Below are 24,898 nucleotides of genomic sequence, written 5' to 3'. Positions count from 1 at the left end.
TTGCATGAATGCATTGAAGCCTAATTGGCTATTTCAGTACTAAAAGGTCATTCACTTTGTTTTCAATGTTCTAATACTATGTACAACAATTACACATGCATGTACACGTGCACACACATAATTATGTTACTAACCAGTGAGCCAGTTCTATTTCTATGGAATAGATTATCAAGTATGACTGTGGGATGAAAGGCTACATATTTTTTAAATTTTTTGATAGCTTTTTTCAACTTTTTTTTCCCAGAAAGACTAAACACACAGAACTCTCTATGATGTTTGAGACAGGATTCTATGAAATCTCACCAAGTAAAGACTGGTCAAGTACCTTCAGAAAAAAAAAAAAAAAAGCCAATGAACACATTTTTATTATTCTCTACAAATTCCAGTACTAATTCTGCTTCTTTTACCATTACCCAATCCCAACTTATATAATTATGAGTCTGTGTGTCGAAGTGCAGAAGCTGAGTTTGTCCACTGTTAGGATGAATTTCACAATAAACATCTAGAAACATGGAGATACAGTGATGTTAACATAAAACTTCCTGACTATCAACCACAGTTACCATGTTTGTCATTTCACTGAGGGGACAGGGACCTGAGATAAAAATCTGAAACCACAGTCTTTCAAAGCTTCCTTCCCCAGCTCACTGAAGAAAAGCAGCTTTTCATGCAGGCGGACCGGACGGTATTAATTTAGGAAGCCTGCTTTGGAAACTCATCAACCCCAAAGCCATAATCAAATGCTGAAAGACAGCGAGAAGATGCTTCTAAAAGCATCTCAGAGGCAATTCTAGACACCCAAGGAGCACGCCACTCTGCAACCGTTCACAGCTGGCTTGTCTTCAAACACTATATGCAGCCACACAGCCCTGCAGTGTTCTCAAGTTCTCAGCACACTGTTTCCGGAATATCTACTCCTCTAAAAAACAGGCCCCACTGGAAAGAGAGCTTCAAATAGACACTCACATTTGATAAGCTCTCTCAGCACACGTCTCTCCCTTGCTTTTTTTTTTTTTTAAAGTAAGAAAAGGTAATAATCCTCTGCAGGTAGGAACAACACACCAGCAGTCACAGAATAGACATTTACTCTTCTCCAGGAAACTTAGTCCATGGGCATGCATGAAGAGGACAGACTGTGGTGAGGGGCCGAGTGTGGCTCAGTGGTACAGTGCTTGCCTACCATGCACTGGGACCTGGGTTCTATCCCCAGTGGGGGATGTTCGTTCTTTCTCTCTCTCTTCTCTCTCTCTCTCTCTCTCTCTCTCTCTCTCTCTCTCTCTTCTCTCTCTCTCTCACACACACACACACACACACACCCCTTCTCTGACACCAGGTGAATCCACTCACTATTCATTACAGTAAAAATTATTCTAAGTAAAACATATTTTTCTAACCCACAGAATATAACCGCACAAAGATAATAATGTATTGGCTAAACTAGCTTCAGGTAAAATGCCTGTTTCCAACATACTATAATTCTGTAAAATTAACAATGTAATGCCTGGCACAAAAATCCCTCCCTGGAGTCAGAATGAAACCTTCCACCCTCATGTCAAACACATCAATTCACCAGGTGAACGTGGGTCCCAACGGTTTTATGAGATGCTTAAAAAGCCAGATGTTGACTAATAGCAACAAAATGAAAGCAAGTAGCTTTAGTGGTATTCCATTAACTAGAAGCAAATTAACAGCTCACAGGATGAAAGTCAGCAGAAAGTTGTGATGCATGTATAAGCACAGGACAGTACTGTCTAAATAGTACACAATGACTTTGTGGACCATCAGATCATAACCAGCATAGCAAACATCCTAAGATTTCACTAGTGGCCCTTTGGCCCCAAATGTGTTGTGTTCATCCAAAGATAAAAGCAGGAATGGAACAGAGTATTTATGGAGTTTTACTGATTTTTCAACAAACTGAGAATTATTTACAAAACCAGCAGTCATTAAAAGAAAATGTCACCAGCATCTAACCAACGGAATATTCCTCATGGCAGAATCCACAGGATGCAATTTCTTCACACTCAAAATAATCAAAATTATAAAACTGGACTCCCCGTAGATAAGTTAATACTGGCCTTTACTTCATAACTAGAAAATACTTCTTTCACACACCTTTCTCCAGAGACTACTTGTACAAAGAACACAGGAGAAAGCTTTGAACAGTATTAACACCTTTCCAAAATGAGAGACATATTTTTCAGATTAAATATTGGCTCCTATATATGTGGGAAATTACAGAGTTTCTGGATTTCAGTGTAACATGTTTAAATTCTTTTGAAGCCCTGACTGGAAATGCTGAAGCATGTAGAGAAATCTCGTAAAGGTCTCACAGCAGGCCTTTGCATTCTAGACTACTGCTAAAGAACAATGAATTGGTTTCAAAGCAAAACCCGAGTTGTTCTGGGCTGATGAGCAAAAGCTGTGCTGTGCGAACTAGCTGCTTCTAGACCACATCTGAGCAGGGTGCCCAGCAAACACACTGTGTTGGCTTATGACGTAAGCGCTGAGTTCATGATTGGGCTGTCTTTCAAAGTGAATTTCTGAGTATTCAAAACTCAGAGCGCATGTTCCAGAATATCCAATGGTATAAACATTAGTCATTTACTAAACAAATCCACAAAAATATGACCTGTAAAGTAAAGCCTGAAGCACATGTGTCGATGCAAAAAATGCTAACATAATGTTATTTTCTTTTACATACTAATCCTATCTGCAACATTTAATCATTAAACAAAATACTTAAGATTATAAGAGAAGTCTTTACTTCTCTTGAAGGCTGAAGTTTTCAGAAAAAAAAAAACATGGGTGGGTTTGGCTTAAAGAGAGATGAGATAATTTAATAGAAGCCTTGAGGCTGTAATCTTCATAACTTGCTCTGTTACTCACTTTAATATGCATCATTTTCAATGCAACACTCCTGCTTTTAGTGCCCTACATTTTGTTGTTATCTGATAATAAAGCATTATTCTTGTGTAGCACATTTTTAGTCTTAAATTTATTGAACATGTCACTGAAGACTTAAGAACAATGCATTTAAGCCTTACGCTTAACTGCAAGATTCGTGGTTGTGAAGTTCTCTCCCAGGGAACTGTCATGGTCGTCAGTTATAGTCAGAGGAAAATGAGTAAAAAGAAAGGCTTGCATGCCTGTACAAATGGAAGGAGGTTAACCTTCAGTAAAAAGGTATGCTATGTAAAGAGTGAGAGTGTTGAGGAATTCCTCTGTATAAAGAGGATGGGCACAAAGATGGGTGCTAAGGATGCCACTTAAACCTCACACGCCCACTGCAGAGTCAGATGGTGCCCACCGGACGCTGGTAGCTTCAGTTTGCCAAGTTGAAGGTACAGGTGAATGCAGCCATGTAAGCTGTGACTAAGCAAGTCATTTCTATACAGTTCTATCCATCTATATTTGTAAGTAACCCGCTATGGATTTAATCAGACATGCAGTAAAAGTCCCTGCATGTCCAGTCTCCCAAGTTCTGACCTACAGGTTGGCTCTCCGGTGTAAAGCTGTGTCCTTACTTCTGCTGGGTGTCTGCTACAAGGTCCATGGGCTCATGTACTCATCCAACTATTCAGCGGACTTCAGAGACTGTGTGTCAGGATACCCAGTCAACTGAAAAATGGCTCAATAGAAGCTTTTTCATAACGAGGATTATCATTTTTATGGTTTTACGGCTAAATTAGCAAAACACATTTTTCTATTTCTCTAATGTTTTACAAAAGTCTTTTTAAGTTAAAAATAATGAGGCCAAGACAGGAGGGTTGCTGGGAGTACAAGGTCAGCCTGAGCTACACAGTATCAGGCACCAAGACTACATAGCAAAAGAGTCTATCACAGGGCTGGGGCGGGGAGGAGTGACAAACAATCCTCACACATCTCTGGAAGCAGATGTGACTGAAAACAAGCTTCAGGATGTCACTCCTAATAGAGCTTCTGTGTCATGGTCCCTCAGAGTAGGCACAAGCATTTAAAACTGTGACTCTGGAGTGAGAAAGAGCAGAGTTCAGATGGTTAAAGAGTATGGCTTGTATTTAACCCTAAAATGGTTTGAAACTGGGAAGAAATGTAACAGGATATGGTTGGGTTAATTACACAATGTTTCATCTTTTCAACTATCTACCTCTGGGTATTGTTCCTAAAACGGAAGTTTCTATGATTTTGCTGGCTAGATGCATGGATCTTTAATAGGCATTTCTTACAGTGTTCTCAAGAACTGCCTGACATTAACTTGTTTTTAAGTCCATGAAGTAAATTACATTATATAAAACAAACAAACAAAACATTGCTAAGGCTGAGGATATATCTCAGTTGTAGGGTTAGCCCATTCAAGGCCCTAAGTTCAATTCTTAGAACGCACATCACACACACACACACACACACACACACACACACACACACACACACACACGTTGCTAAGGGGCTGACAAGATGACTAATGGGTTAAGGTTAAGGTGCTTGCTGCCAAGACTGATGCCCAGAGTTCAAATCTTGGGGCCCACATGGTGGAAACAGAACCAGTTTCCTCAAGAGGTGCTCTGATGTCTGCACATGGGAATGGCATGTGCACCACCCCTCCCCACACATCTGTAAATAAATCAGTGTAAAGAAAACCTTTGGTTAAAGGTAGTAATACAATTCTAGCCTTTGATATTAAAGAAGGCAATGTATTTATTTGACCCTAGAATAATCAGTAGCTTACAGTTACAGTCATAGCTGCAGTGAGAACCAAGTTCCTAAAGAGAACTGGGTTTATGTAAGATGGGAGAAGAGAAGCCGGGTTGCTGGCATCCTCACACTGGGCCTTCAGAAGCTGAACAGTTCTATGGAGATGCTTTCCCTCTACCAAGCACTCCAGAGTCAGTGGTGAATACTAGTAGACACGGTCACTTCTTTGTGAAGACCCAAGAAAATCACACACACTGGCTTAAAAGATTACCAAGATGGCTAATAGACTACTGACCACTTTTGGCAAGAAAGAAATATAAAAGGAAATATGAACTAAACTAACTACAAAGGAGGAGGAGAAAAGTAAGTAACGAAAGTGGGCAGACACTTGCATAGCTGATGAACTGGTAGTGGAAGCTATTGAATGTACCCATCCTGGTCAGTTACAATACTTAGGGACTTACCTATGTATCTCATGGTCCTTGCACTCACATGGGCCATCAGGGCATGTGACTGGGTGATGCAGGCTCACTGTGGGCTGTTAAGTATGGTAACAGCAAGTGGCCCACACCCCACTATTATATTACAGAAGAGATGCAATGGGTCCACGGTACAGTCAGAGCTCAAAGGGGCTGGACAGGCCTTCTTACAAAAGGTTTTTAGAAAGTGACTGTTCTCTTGGGTATCCAGATTTAGTTGGAATTTGATGTGTGAACACATATATTTGATACATAAACATTTGGTGGTCTAGGTCTTATCTCTGAGAATATTTTTCTACAAATATAGAGAAATGGCTGCTCTTTCATGAGGTAGGCAGGCCCATGACATGAAGAAATGTTTTTTTTTTTTTTTTTTTTACGTTTCAAAAATAAACAATACAAAATTCAAAAACTGGATTAGCATCTACAGAGAAGAGTAAGATTAGTGGTATAACATATGTTAATGTGTAATAATTTCTTCTGACAGCTAATATTTTGACAAACATCAAAACCATTATAAAATTATGCAATTACAGTTTACCTGTACTCAGTCCCTGCTAATGAAATCTATGTAAGATCTACATAAGGTATATCTGAGCCTAAACTAAGATCTCTTTCTTCAAAAAAAAAAAAAAAAAAAAAGGTTTCCAATGATTTTTCTGGTAATAAAAACTAATTGACCTGATGCAGTTAACTCTTTTTGTTTGGGTTGTTTTGTTTTGTTTGTAAGAGTTTAATCACTTGGCACACGAATGCCACTCGACCTTGAGTAATACATCAGGCCAGTTCTCTGGGAACAGTTTCTGGATGCACAGCAGTTGGATAGCTCACAGGGAAGGACAGGACTAAGGGACAGTTGGACTACAGAGCATACTGCCCAGAGCATCTTCACCTCTCTCTCTCTAGACTGTCTCAGAATGCCAAGCAACTCCTCAGCTCTAGGGTTGTGACCCTTAGAATGTCTTAGGTGTGCATATTTTTTGGTAAACGCCAGCTTTTGAAAATACAGAATGTGTCTGCCAGAGGTGTACCTAAGAAGACGCAGCAGGATGGGGACCAAGCTAGCCATATCTGTAGGACATCTCCAAGAAGCAGGATGGAAATGGGGAAGGGCATGAGATGATGAAAATGTTAAACCCTGAGGAACTGGATGCAGAGATAAATTCCAGAAAAACTGATTAAGATGAGGCAGAAAGACACAGAAGTCTAGACAAGGCAGATAGGGAGATAAGGGCCAATAGATGGGGGGGGGGTGTTTTTTTGAGTCTGATAAACTCAAACCTGAGTCAAGTAGACTTTCATTTAAGATGTCTTTCTCTAAAACACTGTCAAACTGGAGAGAGAAAATGCCCATCCCTCAGAACTCTGAAATGGGTGGGCAACAGCTAAGGAGGCTTCCATACTCACCAGAGCAGTGGGTGAAAACTCAGAAACTGTGTTCCTCCAAAGCGGTGCAGTGTGAACACAGCTTCACGTTCAGGCACAGAACCAGGTTCCAAACATTGCCTGGGAGTAGCCTCATGCTCCACCTCTTCTTGCTACAGAGCAGCGTCTGGCCTGAATGACCCACTAGATCCATGAACCCCAAAAGTGGCTACTCACCTCCAGGGAGTCTTTCCCATGGCTCAACCAAGGAGGGCTTGAGTTTTATCCCCTTTGTCATGAAAATGGTCCTTCCCACCTGTGTGTGTGTGTGTGTGTGTGTGTGTGTGTGTGTGTGTGTGTGTGTGGTGCCTCATACAATACTCATCTCCATGGTCATCCAACAAAGCTGGCTCCTTGATGCCAGGAACTGGAGTTAACTAACTTTCATGTGTTCAGAACTGAGAGCAGGGAAATGACCAAAGTCATCAGAAGCAGAGGGAGAGGTCAAGTCAGATGCCCTCGCTCCAGTCTAGAGGTCTTGTTTCAAGCCTTGACCAGACGCAGGTGATCACATGAGGATGCAGTGCCCACAAGGCCAGAGGCTTTGGATCCCCCTGGAGCTGGAGTTAACAGTGGTTGTGAGCCTCCTGATGTGGGTGCTGAGAACCAAACTTAGGTCTGCTACAAGAACAGTGTGTGCTCTCAACTGCTGAGCTTTCTCTTCAGCAAGGAAGAAAATGTAAAAGGTGTAAAAATTATTGCAACACAATTTAAATATATACTAAATAGAATCCCCATGCAAGCATAACTTCCCTCTGTTGTGGTAGCTCCCCATACCACACCCTCTGAGAAGGCAGGAAAGGCTCCCTGCATGCTCTGCTGTGCTGTTATGTAACAGGGATGAGAAAGTGCTGTTCCCAACCCAACCAATGGCAAGCCAGACCCTTACACAGCGTGACTGACAGGCCTTACAATCTTATCCCGGGGAAGAACAATATCAGAGACTATTTTTATTCATCCCAGCATTTAATCCTCTTTCCTCAGTAATTACTGGATGGCACCAATTTCTATGGGTTAATTATATATTCCCACAAACAGAATAGGTTTTTCTTTAGTTTTGTTTTATTGAATTCATGAAGCCATCCCAGAGGAATATTACAGCCAAATGAAAAGTTGTTTCCCCACTGAAAAACGGACTTATTTGCCTCATAAAATTTGCTGTGCAAGAACATGTCTTTACCCCACCCTCGGGCTGTACACAGAGCCTTTGTCTCCATGCTGCTGTTTTTCCTGTTTCTAAATTGGTGGTGTATCTACTGTATGCATGCTAACAACCGAGCATTCAACTATGGGGACAGACTTCCACTCTCCCTAACAGCTTAGGCTCAGAACAGCCAGGTAACACTGTTGTGTGCATGCTGGGCTGTTGAGAAGCACTGAATGGTGTTGGTGTTGATGCTATACTGCTCTAGAACTCCTTTTTAGCTTAAATCTTTCTTTTGGGTACATATTCCCTTTGAAAGTCCATCTTCCCAGGGCTGAGGAGAAGGGCTTAGTGAGCAGACTGCCTGGTAAACAAGCAGGAGGACCTGAGTTTGAATCCCGGGCCTCTACATTAAAGCCAAGCATGGTCAGAAATGTTTGTAACTCTACCACTGGGAAGACGGCAACTGGAGGACCCCTGGACCTAGCTAGCCAGCCAGTTTAAATACTCTGTGTTTAATAAGAGATCCAGTGTCAAAAGATAATATACAGAACCACAGTGGAAAACTCCTGACATTAACCCACCCACCCTGTCTTTCCTTCTCTCCCTTACTCTTTCTCCCTCCTCCCTCTCTCTCTTCTCTCTCTCTCTCTCTCTCTCTCTCTCACACACACACACACACACACACACACACACACACACACACACATCCTCTTCCCATGCTTAGTGCTCACCTCTCCTCCTGAGAACCGTAATACAGAAAACCAAGAGGGCACATGTTTTGAGACTAAAAGAGATTAACTGTTTTCACTACTTTCCATTCATTCCAGTCAGCCACCCAACTGCACACCCGCAAGTATCTACAGTGCACATACTTTATACCAAGTCCCCACAGAGGGCACAGTTCTTTACTCTTGTCCTCAGCTGACAACATATGGAAATATCTTCTGAAAATATAATTATAGCATTAAAGAATCTATTTGCACTCCTGACCAGTTTTGTTTTACTACAAAACTAAGAAATTTCCAAATAGAAGGCATAGCATGTAGACGAAAAAAAACAAACAAGCGACCCTTAATTGTCTTCAGAGAACATGAACAGACAGCACTGGTATGCAACACCTTCCTGGCCCCTCCCTCCCATAGCCAGCACTGCTTACTCTCCGTATACTGTGGACTGATGCAATGGCTGAGTACTAGCACTGGAAACGCTGCTGCAGTAAGAGCTGAGACAGCAGGAAGCAACTGAAGGGCTCTGAGATGGGTGCCAGCATGATGAATCATCCTTGCCACCTTTGCTCTAAACTCTTTCTTAGAATAGTGTTGAGAAAAAAGCACAGAGAAGAGTCTGCTGGCCACAGTGGTGCCTGCACAGGGGTTCACAGGCCCTTCTAGCGAAAGAATCGGATAGCAATGGAGAGCAAGAAGAAAGGACTTGCTTATCCCACAGAACTTCCTACAGTTCCAGGGGGTCAGCACAGGGGGTCATGAGTTTGAGGTAGCCTGACCTACAGTGAAACCTTGCCTCGGAAAATAAAAAGCTAGGAATGTAGATCCACAGCAGAGCACCTGCCTGGCAAGTACAAGGCTTCAGATTTGTTCTCTGGCATGGAAAAGCACAAAGTCAATCAATATTTTAATGAAAATAGTGAACAAGAGGGCCCTTGGTGATCAATGTGGTGTGTTTCTTAGGACATGAGGAGTATATTACATACATGGACTGTCATGTCCTCTCTACTGAGAGTACGGGAACAAAACAGTGCTACCAGTGCCTTAGTGGCTTTTGGTTGTCAACCTTGGATGCTATTTCTTTGTAATTTCTTAACTTGGAAAAAGGAAAGTGGCTTATCTTTTAACTACACATTATCTGTTGCAGAGGTGCTGTGGCATGAGGTGCTGACTAGTATTTTCCAACCACCATTCACCGGGAAGTGGGCAAACCGTCACCCCTCATGGCCTCTATTCCGGTTTTTGTGTGAGTGGTTCCTCTTCTCCCTCCAAGTGCTTCTGTTTTCGTTTCTTTTTATGTTCAGCATTTTAAAATGTGTTACTGCATTGCAGCACAGGCCCCAACCCTGTAGTCCAGCCCAGCACTGTGGTACGCACCTGTAATCCCAACCATTCCAGGGGCTGAGGCAGGAGGATAGCTTGAGCCCAGGAGATGCAGAAAGTTGCCTGGGTGACTAAGGAAAACTAGGTCTCAGAAACAGAAGCTATGATACTTGTAGAGACTTTACACCAAGTAGCAGTTTCAGTAAATAAGGTTATAATGGCATCTAAATAACCCAAAAATGTATTTTCCTTTAAGAAGTAAGCAGTATTGATGGAAGTTCACAGTAATAACACATCTTTCCAGCCAGCCATGTGACTCCCAGTAGACTTCAAATACCAGTCAATTCTCCAGCAGGACCTCTCATTCAGTCTTCATGCTGATTGCCTCTCAGTATTTAAGTCAAAGAGCCAAGTGTGAGATCGTGTGAAGTCACAGGTGGTGCTTCCTCATCTATATTACCTCAGTTCACAACACAAGGGGCTAGGGGAAGACACCCTTCAGATGGAATGCTTGGCAGACAGCTGACAGCAATCTGGCTGTTCACAGGCCCTTCTAGCGAAAGAATCGGATAGCAATGGAGAGCAAGAAGAAAGGACTTGCTTATCCCACAGAACTTCCTACAGTTCCAGGCACCGTTCTAGGTGCTGAGATTAGTCAAGAACAGAAGATGAAAACACTGTCAGGCTCACGGACTTAGTGGAGCAGGCAGAAAAGGCAGCATGGCAACTAGCACTGGGTGTCCCCAGGCAAAGCCTGGGTCAGAAGTGGGAGGACCCAGACATACTTACGGACTCAGTCAGGAAAGGCCTGCCTGGTAACTTCTTATAATAGGCCTGATGTGGCCCAGGGCCAACACACCTCACATGTGCACACATGCATGGCTGCACGTGTTCAGAGCTCATTGTGTCTGCAACTGCTTGCAGGTTAGTCTGATAAAGTCTAACTGCCAGGGTTAGAAATAGAATTGTGGGCCCACTTTTTTCACAAGGTATTTTCCTTATATTTCTTTTTTTGTTATATTTAGGATATTACATTCATTTTTCAAGAATGAGCACAACATTAACATAGTAAGCGAGGGCTGAGGGGATAGCTCAGGTGGAAAGCACTCACCGGCTATGCGCAAGGCCATGGGTTCCATTCCCAGCACCACAAACAGAGAGACAGTAAAACAGGGGTACAATGTATGTGTTGGGAGTTCATTTCTTCTGGGTCCTCCTAGTAGGGTTCCCTACTCACAGTGGATACAAGGGGTCAGACTGAAACTTCAAAAGCAATAAGCTACTACAGCTGCATGGAAGGTAAGGTATTTAGACAGAAAGGCCAGGGAAGAGCTCCCCTGGCTCGCCAAGGAAGGGCAGCCTCCGAGGTGGTACTGATGCTTGGTACAGCCCATCTTAGTCCAGAGCAGCGGCTACATGAGCAGCGAGCACCTACCATATGGGACTCTGCAGAATAACTGGCAGGGCTGGCTCTGAGAATTCAGTAAGAGGTGCAGGGGAGGGGAGGGAGCACACCGTTTTCTCTACTGTTCAAGTGTTTTAAAGTTTCCATTAATGAAAGGATTCTCAAAAATACTTTCAACCCCTACTTCACTGTCAAGATTCCTACACATTCTTTGCCTGAGTTTAGCTAATGACAAGCAATACTAGCTTCCCAAAGCCCTGGGAAATGTTCTTAAAATAAAGCTAAAATATAACTTAGCATCTCGATCCAGTGCTGAGGCACTAAAGTGGTCCTCTCACTGATGTCTGCATAATGGCAGCAGTTTCCAGGTTTATTAAAAGGCTGCTAAGTGAGTGTAATGAAGAGGCAGTGTGAGAGGCCACTGAGGGCTCTTAAAAGAATCTAAAAATATGAAACACTCATAGCTACTCGACTCTGTCTAAATGAACAGTTGACCATGATTATATTGTCATAGATTTTATAGGGCCAGGATATCAGTTAAATTGCCTGGGAGGTTTAGGTCTTTCAGTTTATTTATTTTTAAAATTCAGTGGGGGTCGGGGGATCACACATGCATATGCAGACGCCAGAGGGAAACAACAGTTATGTTGTTCTACCATTATCTGCCTTGTTCTCTTGAAACATCTTTCGCTAAATCTGGAGCTAAGATGGTGGTCAGCAAGGCTGAGTGACCCTCCTGTCTCTTCCCTCCAACTATGCTGAAGTTATAGGCACAACTACGCCTAGTTTTTTTATGTGAGTTTTGGGGGATCTGAACTCAGGTCTTCATGCTTATGCAGCTGGCACCCATCTCTCTGACCCCTTAACTGCTTTTAAGCATTAAAAATAAGTGACAAGAATTATATTCAGACAAGCACAGTGGTGTGCATCTATAGTCTCCGAGCCCATGAGCTCAAGATAATCCTGGACAGCACAGCGAAAGGTGCGAGAGGGGCAGGGCAGGGTGTCTCCAATTTTAATTGTTTTTATTTTTTATTTTTTTTAATGCCTGTGTTTCTGGTAGAATTAAGTGAAAAACATCAGCCAAGTTTTAGCCTCGTCAATCTCCTGTTCGGTAATACACAATGAATTAAATGCCCCAGGGCACAGCAAAGAAACAGGGACAGCCAGAGTTCCCTAGTGGCTCCATGACCTTGACATCAACTAGCGAGGCACCACACCTTCAGAAGGACCCTAAGTGTTATTATAGAAAAGCAAGATCGCATGCACACCATCACACTGATCCATACTGAAAACAGGGGCATCAAGGTACTTTCTCATTAGCTACTTCACTCTAGTGTGCTGTGGGAAAACAATCTATTCTCCTACCTTAAGGAAGAACACAGAGCAGCAGCTTCAAAAGGCAACCTGGCTCCATGCAATGAGTGTATGGGCTGGAAAGTCCTTCTACAGCAGATTCATATTCTACCTAAAGCTAATCCAAAAATTAATACAAATGCCCAAGATAATACACACACGTGCAGACAGGTACCATGAACAGAGTACATATCTACTCCTTCCTTAACTAAAGGAAAATGCAAAGTACATGGATAATGTACCGAAGATTCCTATTATTTTTGGTGTGGGGGACTGAACCCAGGATCTTATGCTAAGCACTCACTACTCTTGCCCCCCCCCCCCACACACACACCAGTTACTTTTCTGTGGCTGGGACACAATAGCTGACAGGAGCAGTGTAGGGGCCTGGGGAGATGGCTCAGTGGATAAAGTATTGCCTTATAAACGTGCCTACTAGAGTTCAGATTCCCAGCAATCACAGGCTGGCAAGGAAGCAGTGTGTAAGCCCAGCACTAGGAACAAAGACAGGGAGAGCCTCATGGCAGGGTGGCCAGCTACACTAGGTGGAATTATGGGATTGGTGATATCTGTGTTCATCAAGACACTCTTCCTCAGTAAATAAGAGAGAACAACTGAGGAAGGCACCAGACATCAGCTCAGTGCTTTTACACACACACAGACACAGACACAGACACACAGACACACAGACACACAGACACAGACACACACACACACACACACACACACACACACACACACCTGCATACACACACACCATGCACACATGGACATACACCCCACATGTGCACATACATGAACAAAACCAGAAAGCAGCAGCAATTTAGAGCAAGAAGGACTTTTAGCACACAACTTTATGGCAGGGGAGGAGTTGGTGTGGTTTGACGCTAGGACTTCCGTTCCATGGAGGGGATAGGGTAGCCATAGATTGGGCCTGAAGCCCTGCGGATCTATAAACACTCCCTTCCCGCCATGACCGACTTCCTCCAACTAGGCCCATCCCCTAAATGTTCCCCAAACTCCCCAAACCAAACTACCAGCAGGGGCAATGTGCTCCAACACATACATTTGTGGGGATATTTCACACCCCAACTGTAACAGCTCCAAGGACATTCGCATGGTTTTCCTGTCCTCCTCTGGTCCTTCGGAGGAGTGGATGTTACCTTCCAGGAAATCTTTCTGCTCATATCCTTAGGCTGTTTGCCACTGTTGAAAGGCTGGCTCTCCAACACAGCTGTGCATAACTGCCTTTACTTAATGAGAAGACTCCATGGTTCTCACCATTGTATTCCTGATAAATTATATAAAGCTAAAATAAAATATGCTTGCTGGAGGCCTGCAGTTCCTGGTTTGGCTAGCAGCATGTGAAAGGAACAAACCTTACTGGGGGTGGAGGCCACAGGAACAGGGAGGAGTTGGTAAGCACATCATGTAAGACATGACAGGGCCTCAGAAATAGAGACTCGGCTCTTCCTTTAAACCCGACTACACAGTGAATTCCTCCATCTGTCTCTGGGTGGGCAGGCCAACTGGAATCGACTGTAATGCGGGTCATCAGGATACCTGGAACTCCCACCAGGGCCTGAAAACAGATGGTCCAGGAATCCTTACATAGGCACAGCTGCATGAAGATTCTAGCATCAGCCATGTCTGAGAACCCATAATTTATGGGAAATAAGTCTATGTAACCATCTTCCACAGGCTGAGCAGCTAAGAGAGCTTTGTGTACAATCACTTCTATGTCACCTGTGGTCCTGTTTCCACACGAGAATCATCTTTTGGAATTTATTTATTTATTTATTTATTTATTTATTTATTTATTTATGCCTGGCAGAGGCAATCTCTTTATAAACAAGGGTCTGTTGTGTAGTACAGTGTACCAAAAAATGAAGAGATTTCACACCATATAAAACAGAGCAACTTACTGCAGTCAGTCATCACTTGTGTATAACAAGGGCTCTGAGATAACACTTTGCTGTCCCAGACTCAACCAATACTAGAAAGAGGCACTGCCTCTGTGAAGACCTTAATAGTACTCACATCTTCTAGTTTTACTTCGTCCCAGAGAGTCTGACAGAGGTGATGGGTCTGACACACGGTACCGTGGATCCTGCATCCTCCCTGTCCATGGTGTGTCTCAGAGGACAGGTGCAGGGCCCAAGTCAGCTGGCTGTGGTCCTGACCACCTCTCCCTGAGCTGACTTCTGCCCTGTCAAATGTGAACTCTAATGCATTCCCTCTCTTCCCCTCACTGTTGTGTACAGAGGAGCTAAAAAACTGAAACGCAGTAAATGTCTAAACCAAGCTAACCTTTCCCACAAGTCCCCAGTGAGCACCAGTGGTTCTTGAGTTCAGTTCTGCAGGGTTTGGTTTGCAGAAGTTGTCAGCCTACGTGGTACTTCTTAGTGCCAGCTTCATTGGAAAGATTTTTCTTTCTTTATGTTGGAGACCCCCACACACACACACCTCAGCCCCATCCTTCTGCAGGGTCTTTCTTGACTGTAATTTCTTCTCATAACCATGGGGGTATCTTCTAACTCCTCCTCTTACCCTTTCCCAGCAGTCTTTGCAGCTTAGTTCCTACCAGTGATGGAACACACACCTGACTGTGCACAGGGCACACAATTTGAGAACAATTGCCTGGAGCATCTTCTTCATTTTGTCCTAGAACTGCCTGGACCATCCTGACATCGGCTAGAAGGGACACAGCACCAAAACCTATCAGAAGCCGGGTGACATCTATCCAGCCAGAAGTGCAGAGTTCCGTGTGTATGTGTAGAATGTAGTCTTTCTCACCCCCTAAATGCATGACCTCACTTGTACACATTTGATATATTAAATTTCCCAAGTTCTGCTTGCGGTTGGGAGCAAATCAACTTTTATTGTTACTACCACTGCAATGCAAATTTATAAGAATCTAAGAGATATTATAGGGTAGATTTTCTTTATTTTCTCTCTCATTTGTTTTAAGGCAGGGTCTTATATGTAGGCCAGGTTTAGCTGGGACTCACAATCCTCCTGCCTCAGTGCTGGGATCCCAGACAAGAACTACCATACTTGGCTAAATCTTCTTTATCAGATACTAGCACTGGTGTCTATGGTACTGACAGTGCAGCTGGTCAGTGTTTTCCCTAGAAGCAGCCTGCTTCTGCTGAGGAAAACTGCTTAAAAAAGCTTTCAGTGTATCTATCAACCCATCCCAAAGCTCACATATGATGCTGTTATTCTTTGGCTTGTAACTGTTTCATTTCACTCTACTGAATTTGGGCTGGTGAGGTGGCTCTGTGGGTAGGACACTTGTCACCAAGAGTAACTGCCTGAGTTTATTCCTTGTAACCCCCAAAGTGGAAGGAGAGAGCCTTCCGTCCTCCACAAAACACACACAGACACACCAAATAAATAGATAAATGTAATGAAATCAAATTAAAAATAATGTTCAACTGGTTTGTTCTGCCCCCTTAAAAACATTTCTAGTTCCAAATAAACAAAAATCTTTACGTCTATCAGAGGACCCTAAGTTCTACTGGCTGAAGACTCCTCCTATCAAAAGAGTCACTAATCTATAAGACACCAGAGTCACCTGGTGACTTTCTTATAAGAGTCACCCCTACCAACTGTCTTAGATACACACAATGTGACAACTTGCCGAGGAAACTATGGGGGAGCTCCCCTGCCCTACTGATGCCCTGAATCCCGATGCCCAGCCAAGCCTTCTTCTGAGGTGCTCTGCCATGGGCAGCTCCTCTCAGGCCATCCTGCCTGCAGCTGTCCACCCAAGCAAACCACACACAGCTGTCTAACCTCTGAGGGTCTGTAGGATTACTGTTACATATGGAACAGATGTAATAAAAAAGCATTAGAATTCATGACAATCACTTAATTTTGACCACTGCACAGCTGCCATATACACATGTTTTTTTCAAGAATTCTGATGTCTACATTTTCAATAGGACTTTGAGAGAATGCAAAGTTATGAAGCAGCAATTAAAATGTATAATTACCTAATATGAGTGGATATGTACACCATTTTGTATGATCTTCATTATTTTGCAACCAATATTTTTGATAACTAGTAACAAGTCAAGTACTCACTACGAAATAGGCAGAGTAGGCAAAGACTTAACAAGGTCTCTATTTCTCTGAACTACAATATTGGCAGTAACAAATTTCAAAAGAAAGGTGAATCACTAAAACGAAGTTTTGCCTTGTGAAATTTGGTCATGACAGAATCAAAGTTCCCATGGTTTAAAACAAAATATTCAACCCCGATATGGTAGCCTATACCAGTAAACCGCAGCGCTTAGTTAAGAGGTCAGCCTAGGCTACCTAAGACCCTGTCTGAAAAGAATAAAAGTATTTAATTTTGTCACCCACCTAGTGTGGAGAACTTCAACAATAGCAGTCTTTTTTTTTAAAAAAAAAGTTATTTGTTTTTATTTTATTTGTATTGGTATTTTACCTGCATTTATGTCTGTGTGAAGGTGTCAGATCCCCTGGAACTGGAGTTACAGCTGTGAGCCACCATGTAGGTGCTGGGAATTGACCTGGACCTCTGGAAGAGCAGCCAAGGCTCTTAACCTCTGAACCATCTCTCCAGCCCCAGCAACAGCAGTCTTCAAAGAGGTTAGAAAATGTCAAACCCACTTGCACATACTGGTTACTGTGTAACAGTTGTTTATCTATTGTGTCATTGTTACAAAGTTGGGTACCTCTAATGTGAAAATCCAAAATTCAAAACACTCCAAAGTCTGAATTTCCAGGGTAAAGCGGAAAGTTCCAAATCTGATGCTGACTGACAGGTCACAGTCAAAAGGCAGATACACTAAAGACTGCCTAAAATGGCCTTCAGGTTGTGTGTGTATGATGAACATGTGTGTATTCTGGGGACAATCTCCAAGACCTCTCATATATGTATAAGCATTCTTTTTTGGAGGGGGGTGAGTTTCGAGACAGGGTTTCTCTGTGGCTTTTGAAGGCTGTCCTGGAACTAGCTCTTGATGTCAAACTCACAGAGATCCGCCTGCCTCTGCCTCCTGAGTGCTGGGATTAAAGGCATGCACCACAATGCCCTGTATATGAATAAGCATTCTAAAACCAAAAGAAAATAAATCCAAACTCCAGAACACTTCTGGTCCCAAGCCTTTTAGATAGAGGAAAATTAATACTCATCCTAGATCTTCATTTAAAAAACAAATCAGTTTTCTTTTCTTTCTCTTTCAGTCTGACACTTGCTGGGTAGCACTGGATGGCCTGGAACTAACTCACTATAAAGACCAGACTGGCTTGTAATTCATAGAGAGCCACCTGCCTCTGCCTCTTGAGGGCTGGGATTAAATGCGTGCCCCACCACACTTGCTAACAGAAGTTTTCTAACCCCTCCCTCCCTCCCTCCCTCCCTCCCTCCCTCCTTCCTTCCCTCCCTCCCTCCCTTTCTCTCTCTCTATGAACTTACATAGATTCATTGTGGTCATATCCCTCACTCTGTAATTCCAGTATTCATTCCTAAGGGGACATCATGGAACACACCCAGTGAGTCTGCCCCACTGGGGTATTTATCCAACTTGCCTAACACTATGGAAAACAACTTGGAAATATGTTGAAGCAGCACCTGCTTGCATCACTACAGAAACGGGAGAAAACTCATTATTGCCAAAGGCAGCTGGCTACAGCCTTGAACAACATAAATTCTGAGAAAGTTGTTCCTATTTGTTGAAGGAAATCTCAACTCTCAAGAGTGTCCACCAATTGCACCTTAAGTAACCGCCACAAAAGAATTGTGGGAGGAGACTTAAATCTATACACTCCTTTCAGAGTCCTGAAAAGTGGTGTCATTATGTATGAAAATGACTGTTTTCTTCCCTTCAGTTCTAGGCTGGGTTGCTATTCAGTAATTGCACTTTCTGCTTTAACCAATTAAAAAAAAAAACAGAGCATGGAAACAAAATATGTGAGCAACATTTCAGTATTTTAAGTTTCACATGTCGACATGGTTAAGTTAACCCATCTGAATTCTACATCTTGAAACATCAAACTACACTAAAGCCCTTGGCTGTGAAGCTCTCCAGAAACCAAGGCAGGCACACAGCCAGCCTCCCAAGCTGCAGGTGTGTCACCCAGCTCATCCACACTTGCTCAGGTGGAGTGTTCGTTCTATTACATGAAGGTCTCACCAACTAATTGTCACAGTGTGACGTGCTAAATTGGGTACTGAACCCAGGCTCTAACAACTCACAGTTCATGCAGCCAGAAGAGAGACTAGTGCCGAGATCCTGACCTTTGCCACAACAGGGAACCTGGAGGACACTTTCCTAAGTGAAATAAAGCAGACACGGTTACAAAATCTCACTCATATGTAGAATTCTACAAAAGACCAAGAGAGGATAGGAAAGAAGACAACATGGGGGAGATGTGGACTAACACAGGACTAAGAACACAAAGCAGCAGGTACACAGGACAAGTCTACAGAGCTGATGTGGTATTTAATATTTTTATCAATTAAGTAGAAATTTTTGCTGCCTTGTCACAAAACATAACTATGGAAGCAAATATATGCTAATTTGCTTTACTATAATAACCACTTCATCACCTATACATATCCCAAAATACTACAATGTATATATATATATATATATATATATATATATGTATCACTAAAGTTTTGATATATATATATATATATAGATAGATAGATAGATAGATATATCACTAAAGTTTTGAAAAAGAAAATCAGGACAGAAAAAAAGGAGGAGGAACCATTTACAGTTAATTTACAGACAGGAGACGCCCCCAGCATGAGCTTAAAAAAAATCTCAGCATGTAGACAGTTAGCATTTCATTAGCAACGATAAATCCCCCCCAAACATGAAGATGACTCACAATAGTCTTTAAAGAGAAAAATATTCTAATAGAAGTAATAAAACAAATAAACAGGAAAACTTGAACTTGGTGACAGAACACTGAGCTGTTGACATGGAGTGCCAAGGGAGGACAGAGCTCTAGGCACTCAGGAGGACAGTCCATCGACACACACACACACACACACACACACACACACACACACACACACATACATTCAGGCACAAGGTGAAACCCTGCAAGATTCTCATCTGTGCCTCAGTAGTAAGGACAGTTTATGGGATGGGAACTAGTCCCCAGTGCATAGAACCCTGTACTCACTGTGGTTATAACATGTAGCTGCAACAATGTCTCTGGTTCAGTTAACCCTAAACAGGTGGCCGACACTGTATATCAATGTAACAGAGTCACTAGTGCAGATGAAAAGGTGTTCCTGTCCTCAGGGAGCTCCTCACAGGGATGCACACCCTGAAGCATAAGCAAAGTATCTGGGCTTGTCAATCTATCACACATCTCAAAATAACCAAGTACCTAAACCAAATTTCGATTTGCAAAAGGAACCACACAGACTCATTTGCCTGCCTATAACTTTATTTTTTAATTGTACTTACTTATTTTATGTGCCTGCATGTGTGTCTGTGTGCCACATGTGTGCCTGGTATTCTGCAGAGTCCCAAAGAAGGAACTGGATCCCCTGGAACTGGAGTTGCAGATGGTTGTGAATTAAACTCAAGTCCTCTGGAAGAGCAGCCAGTGTGTGTAACTACTGAGCCACCTCTCCAGTTCCAGTTTGTCTATAAGTTCAAAAGCACAGACCTATCATTTTGTTTTCCCTAGGGAGGTTTGAGGTTGCATCTGAGGGAAAGCTTTGTGAGGCTGGGAGACCAGGCTAGTCCTGGACCTCCCCACTCTCCAGGCTATACCCCACCCAGTCCCCTTCCTTGTCCTATAGCAAACCACCTTGTACACACTTCTGACACGTACTGAGTTTACTCCAACTGATAAGAGGCCCTTCATATCTAAAAGTATTTTTTCTAAGAAAACTACATTGCTCTGCCATGCTTTTGTAGCACCCAACGTGGTTATCGTGCATGCATCTTGGTGTGTAGGACAGACAAGGAATGTGTGGTTTCCTCTTGGAAATGTAAACATCACATAAAAACATTACCCTGGAAGATCAGATACATGAGAGGGAACCTAACAGCTTGACTACTGCAGCCTGCCCACAGGTGCAGCAACACCCCACAGCATCTTCCCCAGCTGCTGAAGTGTGTCAGAGAAGACGGGTGTGTAAGAGCATAGCCACCGTCAGGATGTCCCCACGTAAGGTCACAATGTGCTCACTGTTTTCAAAGCTGGAGTCCCCCTGAAAGAAGATGCCCTGCAACTGCTTATCCCAGAAGACTTTACTCCAAGGAGGCATTTCTTTTGAAAGACCCCTGCCCCTCTGTCTTCCCCGCCTGTGCCGGTGCTGGGTGTTCTCTCTGGAGCAGGCGGGAGGAGCAGTTGACTGAGGGCAGCGAGGCGGGGACCGAGCAGGGCAGGGCCAGGGTTCGGCCAGGGGCTGGAGAATGCAACGCGGGCGGCGCCTGGAAGGGGAACTCGAGCTGGGAGAGCAGCGGTGCTGCTTGTCCAGGAGCTGCGAGCAGGGAGCCGCCTCCAAGGCCAAGGACACAGGGGCCGCGGAGCTGCAGGGGCCTCCCAAGCCTTCACCCCAGCAGGGCTCGCGCCCCCTGCCCGCCCTGCCTGGCACCGCGCCTCGGGGCTGGGGCCGAGCAACGAGCACCAGGTGGGCCGGCCCGAGGGCGAGAGCACCAGTTAGGCCGGCCCGGGGCCCCGCCCCCACACCCCCACCTGATGAGAAACACCTGTCCCAAGGTCTCCGCCCCCAAGGTCAGCCATCCGGACGCGGAGGGAATTGAGTCTGTTGTACCAGACACCAGACCTTGAGAATATGCTGATCTGGAATGGCTCTGTGTCTCAATTGAACCATCCAATAGAAATGATTCTGTATTTCGCCTTATTTGAAAGACTCTGTATTTCACCTCATTTGAATAACTCTGTACTGCGCCTCATTTGAATAACCCTGAGTAGCGCCTCATTTACATTGACCAATGGGAATAGCTCTGTACAATGCCTCATTAGAATTATCCAATAGAATCCCTGCTTCTAGCTTGCGCCTTTTTCCCTATATAAGGACCCCTTTCCCTTGGCTCGGCGCGCTTGGCCTCACAGAAGCTAAGTCTCCCGGGTACCCGTATCTCCAATAAAGCCTCTTGCGGTTTTGCATCCAAGTTCGTGGTCTCGCTGATTCCTGGGTGCGGGTCTCCTTCTACGAAAGTACCTCTTCGGGGGTCTTTCACTTTAAACCTTCATCCATCTGTCCCTTATTAGCATCACAGCAGCAGAAGCACAGTAACAGAGAGTGGGGGCATGCCAAAACTCATCTTGGTGAAGTGGGGAAAACAACCCAATGAGTTATGTGCTAATTCTACTCTCACAATAGAAAAGTGAGACAGAAAGGATAAATGGATAGTTTGCCCAAGTCCACACAGGAAGAGCTGGGGCCAGGATCTGGGTGGGTCCATCAGTCCCTAAATCTAAAGTACTTTGTTGGGCTTTTTTCCATCAGTCATTCCCAAAGGGAACGATTTTCCTTCCTCCACCCCCTCTCGCTCCCTCTTTCTCAAAGCTGAAGGATCTCCTTCCAAGACAATATCCCTACAAAGGATGCAAATAACAAAAGAAGAAACCTAAGAGCCACTACCATTAACTGCCTACACTTTCATAACCTTGCCTCATTCTGTGCTGTGACAACACAGTACAAAACACCCATTTCAAGGAGAGAAAAACTGAGTTTGGGAAGATTGGCAATTAGCAGTTTGTCCAGGGCAAATGGCAGGGCTAGACTTTTTAACAGTCTGGCTCCAGAGCCAGCTCTTTGTCACTGCTTTTAGGTGCGCTGCCACTCTGATTTTTGAAATCAATAATTTGCATTCCCTCTAAATAAGGAAAAAACAACAAAGAGGTCAAATGCAACAAGAGAACAAGGTATTATGAAGAGGTTGTATGGCACTGAGCAAGAATGTCCCTTGCCCAACTTGCTCAGGGCTGGAGTAAGGATTGAAGCACTTGGTTTCTCTGGGGTCCCCCATGGAGTACCCTGAAGAGGGCAGAAGAGGCATGGCATCCCTGTTTTATAAACAGAAACCCCAAAGATGGTTAGCTTGTGGTGAGATCTCTCTACACAATTGTGTGCATGGGCACGACTCTCCACTTTGCTCTGACTAGAGCCCAGATGGTTCAGGGTACAGATGGGCTGTTTTCTTTTGGTCTGCACAAGCCGGCTGTGCTGGACATGGTCATGGTCATCCTGCCTCCTGAGCTCTTAGAATCTTAAAGCTTAAAAACCTAGGGTTCTTATCCACAGGCCATAGCTTTCTCTCCCTGTCATACACGATGAAGCCCCAATTCAACCTCCTCCCTTCCTTCCTTCCTTCCTTCCTTCCTACCTACCTACCTACCTACCTTCCTTCCTTCCTTCCTTCCTTCCTTCCTCCTGTTCTCATTTTTTCATAGAACAGTCCTTAAAAACTACTTTTGCTCAAAAGCACTGATTGTTCCCTTGGTCCTACAGGCACAAAGATAAGTCACTATCCTGAGTTTGTAGTCACTTTGAATCCAGAATGAACAATGCCCCTAGAACAGGTCACAGAGGGCAGTTAGGAAGACAGGTGTTGCCATAGAACTAATCTTCTAGGAATCCAACCCGTCCCCCTAAGGATGACAGGGACACTGAAAAGCTCGAAGAACCAGGGCTGAGACAATGGTCAGCCCGGCCATCCCTTGGCTACAACTGCACAGTCATGCATACCACTAGCCCCATGCCACAATTCTTTATTTAAACCTGAAGACAGAACTGTGACTGCCAGACCCCTTTATCTGTGCTTTCAGTGTGGTCACATTGATGGCTCTATTTTCTATACAGAGGCAGTGGCCAAGCCTAGGCTTTCGCCCTAAAACTCAGCTTAGGATCTTATAAAAGTACAGTTCATTTTCCTCCAGAAGTTCTCGTTAACATTTCTGGTTCTTTCCCACCCCCCCCCAAAAAAATTCACAACTTTTTTTAAAAAAAAGTCCATATATGTTTTTGCTCTTTGTTTTGTACAACAGGAACAGTTCCAACTCCCAGCCCTTCATTCTTCATGCATGTCCTTCCTGGGGGCCCTTCCACCATTGCTTCTGCCTGCTGCTATTACTACCATCATTTTGTGGTTCCAATTATAAGTTAGCTATAAAGGGGGTAGCCCTGTTCTCAGTACAGCTCTGACCTGGGAAGGCTTCAGTTAATGGCCCTCAAGATCACCCTTCAGAACTCCTATGGTAACTCTGGCACCTCAACTTCTTCTGCAAGTTGAGGCAAGAACACCAAGAAGATTCAAGGTCTGCTCGGACTATAGGGAGACCCTATCTCAAAGCAAGCAAGCAAACAAACAAAATCCTCCCCCCCCCCCAAAGCACAGTCTCAACAGTAAGGCTTGTGGAGAATGTATTTCTAATGACTAAAGGGCTACTCAAAGGCTCTTTGAACTACAGTTGAGACTCTCTCTTCCTTGGAATTGGCAGTCTTGCCCACACATCACAAACTGTCAGTGCCTCAGACAATGGAAAGTTGTCTAAAAGCTACAGCAGACTATCTGAGATGAGAGCAGCATAGGATATTCTAACAAACACTATGCAAGCTGTATGAAGAGTCTTCTAACACTGAGAACTTGATCTCCCTCTCCATAGTATCCTTTCTGACTTAGCTTTGAATTTGGGGGCTCCCACTGAAGGTTTTGTGGGGTGCTTTCTGAGAAATATGCAGATTCCATGACACGGCCATTGCACAATGAACTCATAACAGCTGTGGGATGGACCCAAGATGGGCTAGCTAAAGGTTGCTGGGAGAAGGGAAGTCATTTTCTTCAGTGGTGTAGCCAGTGTTCAACTGTCCATGGTCTAGAAAATAATCCCTCATCCATGTTCATACAAGCAACTGTAATTAAATTCAGTGGGTCACAAGAAAAGAAAAACACACCAACAAACAAAAACCAATGTCAAGAAAGTAGGAAGAGGGGCTTATGAAGAAGAGTGGGTTCAGCGGAGGCAGATGCCAACAATGGGAAGTGAAAAATGACCAAATGCATTACACATGTTTAAAACTGTCAAGGAATAAATAATAAATTGATATAAAAGAAGAAATGCTCTGCATCGTCCCCTAGAAAGACAGGGCAGGCTCTCCCTCTTGTCCACAATCCAGGCTGTACCTCCAAGAAAAGACCAGGAAGACTTTAGTACCCCCTACCAACATTATACAGCACAGGTGGCTTCTACCAGTCAGCGGATCAGAGGCCACCTTCTTCAAGTCCTTAATAATCATCCCAATTTGCTACCAAGTCAGAACAGAAAGCCTGGTTTTTGAAGGAATCATTTATTCATTCTTGATCTAGGTAGAAAGCCACACTAG

The 24,898-nt window shown here is 43.8% G+C and overlaps 1 protein-coding gene across 3 annotated transcripts in view; it reads right to left on the bottom strand.

The window, feature by feature from the left end:
- Pip4k2a (phosphatidylinositol-5-phosphate 4-kinase type 2 alpha) overlaps positions 1–24,898 on the bottom strand; it is a 166,813-nt gene that overhangs the window by 115,523 nt on the left and 26,392 nt on the right. Inside the window, exon 1 of one of the 3 annotated variants that reach the window (XM_027405315.1) lies at positions 18,767–18,788. The exons of the other annotated variants lie outside the window; for them this stretch is intronic. The gene's annotated coding sequence lies outside the window, so the exon portion shown is untranslated. Of the gene's footprint in view, positions 1–18,766; positions 18,789–24,898 lie in introns of those variants that run through there. 3 annotated transcript variants of the gene reach the window in all.

Source organism: Cricetulus griseus, chromosome 3 (genome assembly GCF_003668045.3).
Source record: "Cricetulus griseus strain 17A/GY chromosome 3, alternate assembly CriGri-PICRH-1.0, whole genome shotgun sequence".
In the NCBI taxonomy this organism is placed as follows: Eukaryota; Metazoa; Chordata; class Mammalia; order Rodentia; family Cricetidae; genus Cricetulus; species Cricetulus griseus.
Note: the sequence above shows the minus strand (reverse complement) of the source record. Positions and strands in the feature narration are given on the sequence as shown.